This window comes from Gouania willdenowi, chromosome 22 (assembly GCF_900634775.1).
Source record: "Gouania willdenowi chromosome 22, fGouWil2.1, whole genome shotgun sequence".
NCBI classification, from domain to species: domain Eukaryota; kingdom Metazoa; phylum Chordata; class Actinopteri; order Blenniiformes; family Gobiesocidae; genus Gouania; species Gouania willdenowi.
The window spans coordinates 4,903,370-4,910,750 of NC_041065.1; the positions used below are offsets into that span (position 1 = coordinate 4,903,370).

The 7,381-nt window shown below is 42.7% G+C and overlaps 1 non-coding gene across 1 annotated transcript; it reads left to right on the forward strand.

The window, feature by feature from the left end:
* The first annotated feature begins 707 nt into the window (after positions 1–707).
* Positions 708–871, forward strand: LOC114456983 (U1 spliceosomal RNA). Its single transcript, XR_003672907.1, has one exon. It is a non-coding gene; the product is annotated as a U1 spliceosomal RNA (small nuclear RNA).
* The last annotated feature ends 6,510 nt before the right edge of the window (positions 872–7,381 follow it).

The following is a 7,381-nucleotide window of genomic DNA, read 5'->3' on the forward strand; positions in this document are numbered from 1 at the left end:
CTCCAACTCTTTTTACACTGAGAGTACGTTTGCAGGGATACGACTCTTTCTAAAGTTAAATTAACTCTACACTTGCTTAAATTTCACCAACACCCAACATTTAACTCTTCTCAATTTGCTGTGTATATATATATACATATACTAAAACTGTCACACGTTCCACTAATCCAAATTGATATGCTTGAGTTGTTGCTGAGTGTTTACCAATATAACACGAAGGCTGTAATTAGTTCTCTACAGTTGTTTGTTACCGTGCTGGCCAGCAGCTGGAAGAGTCTGCTTGTTGAAATTAAACACCTGAAATGTTCACAGTTTGATCAGAAAAACATTGTTTTGGTGTCTTTTAACGTGTCTCATACGATATATTTCTCTACCAATTGTATTCATGTTCCAATGTAACCACATGAAGCACATATATGAGTGTAAACCTTTGATAAAGAGGTAGAGGAACTGATAAAGCAGCTCATTGGGCCTCATGTGTGACATGTGTAATCACAGAAATACATGATGGGAAACCTGAACACTTTCTTCATGTTGTAACTATTATGATACGCCGATCTGTCATTAAATCAGTCAGTTTTGTGAACATCTGATGAGTGTTGTTATTGATTTCTGTCTATGGATTACAATGAAACTTGTTGCTGTGTGACCGTGAGTCTCTTGTGTCTGTCGGTGAATGACCTCCCTAAGTTCTCTGTGTACAACTCATACTTACCTGGCAGGGGAGACACCTTGATCATGAAGGAGGTTCACCTAGGACGAGGCTTAGCCATTGCACTGCGGCTGTGCTGACTTTTACGAATTCCCCAAATGTGGGAATCTCGACTGCATAATTTCTGGTAGTGGGGGACTGCGTTCGCGCTCTCCCCTGATCAATGTGTCAACATAACTTGAAAGAAGTATCTCTGTTAAGTTGTCCACCAGTAACGGAAGATGACTGCCAAAGACGTCAGCTGTGTTTTTAGGCAGGGGTTACTCGGAGATAGTGTGACGAAGCTCTCCTGTGAATATCGAGCTTGTACCATGATGTAGTGACCAACTGGTGACATGTAGGTGGCAGCAGTGCACCTTTGGATGAGAGATCACCCGTGTTGGGCAGAGCTCAGAGGAAGAGAAAAAAAGTTAACGAGACAGAAAATGGTGCTACGAGTCCACTGTGTCTGTTAATGTGCGTTTTTTTTTTAAATAAACTTAATATAATTTTTTTTAAAAATGGAAATTTGGTTGAGCTAATAGGAAATGTAAAATTCAGCCAAATTAGTGTTGTTTTATATTACGTTTATCATCATATTTACCTTTTTGACCATTTGTTAATAATTCAAATACTTTGTTCATTTGAGTTTTCTTGCAAATATTCAGCTGTTTTAAATACAAGGGCAGGAGCTACATTTATTTGTTGTGATACCCATAAATGTCTACTTGTTAGAGACAAATCCTTGTTAGGTTATACAATGGGAGTTGTTTCTATGAAGTTATATTTCAAGTTCTCCATTCACCTGAGGTTATTGTGAGTGTGTTCGTGTTTAGTGAGTGCCTTTTTAGACATATTTACGCCTGAATAGTACTTATATTACACATTGGTTGCTTTAAGCAGCTACATCATTGTTGGTTGTCCACTACATGGAGGCAAAACACATCACAGGCGATGGAGACTGGACAAACTAGCATCACTACATTCCATCAGATAAGTTATATCTGTGCCCCAAAATCCACTTTAAAGTCGTATTATGTACCATCTACGTTGGTGTTGTACTATTTCTCTTGTGTTTATGTAACATGAGAACTCTGTTTTTGTAGCTGATGGCTCCTATGCTTTCCATTGGACGAGATTTGGTCACATTATCTCACATAAACTTGATCAAGACGTGGTTTTTGTCTCAGTTACCGGCAGAAACAAAGGAAATCAACGCATCCATGTTAAATAATTACCGTATATGTGGTGTTGTGAGTCGGAAGGTGATGGCGTTAATCTTTCACCGCGAGAGTAAAGGAGGTTTACGGGAATGACTTCCCTGTTTGTGACTGAGCCCAGGTATCGCTTCTCGGCCTTTTGGCTAAGACAGCGATCGCCTCTTTAAGGTGGTGACAGTCTTTTGCCCTTGTGGTATTGACTCTGCCAGGTGTGAGGAGGTATATTTTTTTGTGTGTTCAATAATTGTTGTAAAGCCAGCTTATTCATAGCTGGTTGACACTAATCTTGAACGCTCATTTTAGCTTTCCCCCAAATTTTAGTTTTTAAGTTTTTTATCTTTTCTGCATTTTTAGTTGTTTTAAATATTTATTGGATTTTAATTTGGTTTTATTCCTTTTAGGTCTGTGGTACCTCCACCATGTCGGTCAACCATGCCGGCATGCGGAGGTACCACAGTCTACGTTTTACTTTTAAAGAAATTGATGGAAAGTCTTTTTCTATGTCTCGTTTAGACTTCTCGAGGAAGGTTATCCAGACCCTACTCGGATTCACACCGAAGGATTTGAACTGCATCCTGACCCTTCCTCTCAACAAAGGTTTTGACGTGAGTTTCTGCTCTGCTGCTCTGCTCAAGCAGTTTTGGCCTAAATATGAAAATGTGAAACCCCAGCTGTCTGCATTTAAAGTGGAAAACTTGACTGACAATTCTATGAAAACAGTAATTGTCAGGATGTTCAATGAAACGGTGAATGCAGAAGACATTTGTTTGTGGCTGGGTAGATTCTGCACTGTTAAAGGCCAGGCTACCAAGGTGAGGGATGAAGATGGCATCTGGAATTGTGCTTGGAGGGTTCCTATCCAGCAATGGCAGGACCCCCAAGGCTACCAGGGCCTGAAGCATCTCCCCTCAATGATAGTACTGGGAGAAAACAGAGGCTACATCCATTACCAGGGACAGCCAAAACTGTGTCGGAAATGTGGGGAGCATGGGCACCTAGCAGAGGCTTGTGTTATCACTATGTGTGGGAAGTGTAGAGAAATTGGGCACACTTTTGAACAGTGTCCCAATGGCAGAAAGTGCAACCTCTGTGGTGAGGCAAACCACCTTTTCAGAGATTGTCCGAAATCTTTTGCCAACATGTTGAAAAAGAAAAAAGAATTGGTTGTGGACAGAGTAACTGAAAAAGAAAATGGACAAGAGTTAATTGGAGAGGCGAGGCCAAAAAATTCAAATCTCCCTCCAAAGTCTGTAATTGGAGGAGAGAAATCAGGAGAGGGGGAGGGGCCTATGGCCTCCTCAACACTGGAGAGTCCTGAAAGTGGTGAGGTGAGGCAGGAAGAAGATGGAGAAATAACACAAACTGAGATGAAAGATAAAGCCCCTCCCCCAAATGGCCAGCCTCATAAGAGGCCAGCGTCTGAGTTGTCCCCTGGGACCCCAGTGGCCTCAGAGGAGAAAAGGGGAAGAGCTGAAAATCTCTCCAACAGCTGGTCTGTGGAGGATCCCAGAGTCTTCCCGCTCGACTCACCCAACGAGGTCTCTTTCCTAGAAATAGCTCTTCAATCAACCCCAAAGGGCGTAAGGTTAAAAACTAGAAAGAGGCAAAGCCTGCAGGTCCTGGTGGGGAACGGAGCTCCCAACCTTCATTCTTCACCAGTTGAAGTTGAAGAGAAGCTCTGTTTACAAGACATCACATAAAGCTCTCGTTTTTTTTTTTTTTATTGCAAAGCCTGTTTTACAAAGTAGTCTTTTAAACTTTTATACCTGTTATTTTTAACATATATATACTCATGGCTCTCACCTGCTCTACTATCAATGTGAGAAGCGTGAAGTCGAGAGTTAGAGCCCAGAGTATTTTAACCTTTCTTAGCTCTTTTAAGTCAGACCTGTTTTTATTGCAAGAGTGTAATCTCCCGTTTTTAAAGAAATACACACTGTGGGAGGAGATGTGGCCACACCCATCAATATGGAGTGGCTCAAATGAAAATAAAAATGACGGTGTGGCCATTTTAATAAACAACCCTAATCTCGTGGTGAAGGGCAGCACAGTGGTGAAAGACGGACGGGCACTTTTAGCAAACCTGACTTTTATGGGGCAAGATTTTAGGCTTTTGAATATTTATGGTTTTAATGACAAACACGACAGGTATGCTCTTTTAGAAGATTTGCAGTCCCACATGCTGGGCAGGACACCATTGGTAATAGGGGGTGATTTTAATTGTATTTTAAGCAGAAGTGACAGAAAAGGAGTAGGGGAAGATTTTAAAATGGATAAAACATCAGTGTTTTTACAGGGTCTATGTAGGGATTTTAAACTCCAAGACTGTTTTAAAACACTGCATCCTAGAGAGGAGGGCTTCACCTGGTTCAGTGGTGACAGCACCAGAGCCTCTCGCATAGACTACGTTTTTACAAGAGACTGCCCACCAACTGATGCTACATTGACCCCTACCTTTTTCTCTGACCACCTCATGCTGTCTTGCACCCTGTCACTGTCCCCAGGTGTGACTGTAGGAAATAGTCTGTGGAAGCTCAACTGCTCCCTGCTGGAAGACCAAGACCTGGTCAACCAGTTCAGGGAGCAGTACAAGGAATGGCAGACCCTACAAGACTTTTACCAAACACGAGCACACTGGTGGGAGATGGTGAAGGAAAAGACCAAGACTTTTTTTAGAAGGGCAGGAAGATACAAGAAAAGCAAGGAAAATAGACGCATGATGGGACTGCAAAAAAGACTACAACGCTACTTTATTTTAAATAAGCAAGGCTTTGATTTTAGTGATGAAATCAACCAAGTAAAATCAGAAATGTTGGTTTTAGCAGAAATTAAAAGTAAAGGTGTCATTTTAAGAAGTAAAGAAAAAGAAATAGAAGAAGGTGAAAAGTGCACTCGCTATTTTTTTAAAAAAATCTTGAGTAAAACAGAATGTATGACAGAACTAAAAAACAAGAATGGCTCCACCATCAAATCAGATGAAATGTTAAAACAAGTTGTGGAAGAGTTTTATAAAGATTTATACAAAGAAAAAGCTATAAAAAGTGACACACTTAAAGAGGTTCTGGGTTTTATTGAAAAAAAGATTGAAAACAGTGAGCTTTTATCCCAAGATTTTACCTTTTTAGAACTAAACACATGTCTTAAGGGTTTTAAGAAGGGGAAGTCACCTGGAGAAGATGGGCTACCCTTGGAATTTTATGTGACTTTTTGGGACGTTTTAGCACCAGACCTGCTCACTGTTTTTAAAGACTTTGAACATTTAAACCGACTTCCTGACAGTTTTAGAATAGGGATAGTGACTCTTTTACACAAAGACAAGGACAGAACAGACTTGAAAAACTGGAGACCCATTACCCTTTTAAATGTTGACTGTAAGATTTTTAGCAAACTTTTAGCAACACGAATGTCCATGTTTTTAGAGGGGCTGATCCACCCGGATCAAGTCTGTGCCATTCCAGGGAGGAAGATCACCGACAGCCTCGTGCTGATCCGAGACACCATCTGTTATGCGAGAGACAGAAACATCCGGTTGATAGTCTTAAATTTAGATTTTGAGAAAGCTTTTGATCGGGTCTCGCACCAGTACCTTATCCAGGTACTGCAAACAATGGGTTTCCCTCAGAGGTTTCTAGTGTGGGTGGGACTGCTGTACAGGGAAATTACCAGCAAATTTGTGGTTAATGGGTACCTGACAAAGGCAGTAAATGTCAACTGCGGTGTCCGTCAGGGGTGTCCGTTATCTGCCCTCCTGTACGTGGCATGTATTGAACCACTGGCACAGATCTTGAGAAGGGACAACATGATCAGAGGGGTGGGAGTTCCGGGGAGTGGGGGACTGACATGTAAATGTTTTTTATACATGGACGACGTCAACATTTTATGCACTGACATTTTATCTGTTAACAGAACACTGGACTTGACGGACTGGTTCGGTCTGGCATCTGGGTCAAACCTCAACAGAGCCAAGACCCAAGCCCAATTACATGGACCCTGGACAAGGACTGAAGTGAACGACCTACCCGTGACCAAGACAGAAAATGATCAAAAAATACTGGGAGTGAAATTTGACCGGGAGGGAGGAGGACAGACAAACTGGGCAGACATTGTAGGGAAAGTAAGGAAAAGAATAGGTTTCTGGGGACTTAGAGGACTGACTATGGAAGGCAAGGTTTTAATCACCAAAGCTGTGATTCTACCTTTGCTTTTACTTGTTTGTTCTGTTTTTATTCCCCCCAAAAGAACCCTGCTGGAGGTAGAGAGAGCCATTTTTTACTTCCTTTGGGGCTCCAAATGGGAAAGACTGACAAGGGCTGTAATGAAGAAAACCAAAGAAAAAGGAGGCAAAGGAGTCCCAGACCTCCTATTGTTTTTAGGCAGTAAATATACAGCACTCCACTTTAAAAATGCCACTGATGAGGAAAAAAACCCCAAAGTTGTAGCTTTTACCAGATTTTGGATGGGCACTTATTTACGAAAACTTAAACTTTTAGCAGTAGACCTAAGAAAACCAGTTTCTTTTAAAATGCCACCGTTTTATCTATTTATTGAAACCTTTTTAAAACGTTTTAATCTGGAAAATGAAAATCTTGAAATCTTGAATCAACACAAATCAATTGTGTCTCTTGTGCAGGAGCGGGATCCAGTGAGTCCAGTGCGTGGGCTCACACTTGGCGAACCCTCAGTTGTTTGGTTCAACGCAAACCACCCTGCCCTCCCAAACAGACTCCGGGACCTGTCATGGATGGTGGCTCATGAGATCCTCCCAGTCAGGGCTGTGATGCACTCCCGGGGCATGACAACGCACTCAACCTGCCCTCGACCAGGCTGTAGAGCACCTGAGTCGGTGAGGCATCTGCTCTGGGAGTGCAGCGCTGCACTAGACCAGTGGGCAGCGGCCGGCTCCTTACAATTCCCGTACTTACCAGCGGGGGAGGTCCTCACTGCACAACTTGTGCTGTACGGGGTGGGCCTGCCAAGAAACAAGGAAACCTTTGGAAAGCAATGGCTCACCCTGGCCGCCATCAACGACGCTCTATGGACCTCCAGAAACCTGCTGGTAAGAAAGCACATGCAGATCCCCCCCGTGGCTGTGCTCCGTAAGGCCGCAGCAACCATAAACACGGCAAGAGCTGCAGGCGGCAGGCCCTAGGACACAGCCACAAAGAACAATCGCCTCTGTGCCCATTCGGATGAAGGAGCCGGAGCCACACGAGAAAGGTCGAACCGGCAGCAGACTGGCAGGCGGAGGAGGTATCTGAGCACCCGAGACAGGCTTCTGGAGTCCAAAAGTTTGGGAGGCAGAGGTGGAAAATTTTTAGATAAGACTCACCCCGCTCCTGTACAATGCTCCAAAAAAGAAAAAAAGAGACAGTGTAAAGTGATTCCTAGATCATTTGGATTTTAACCAATTCTTGACTTTTTACTGTTTTTAAATGTGTGACTGCTGTATATTTATGTAAACAGTGACAAT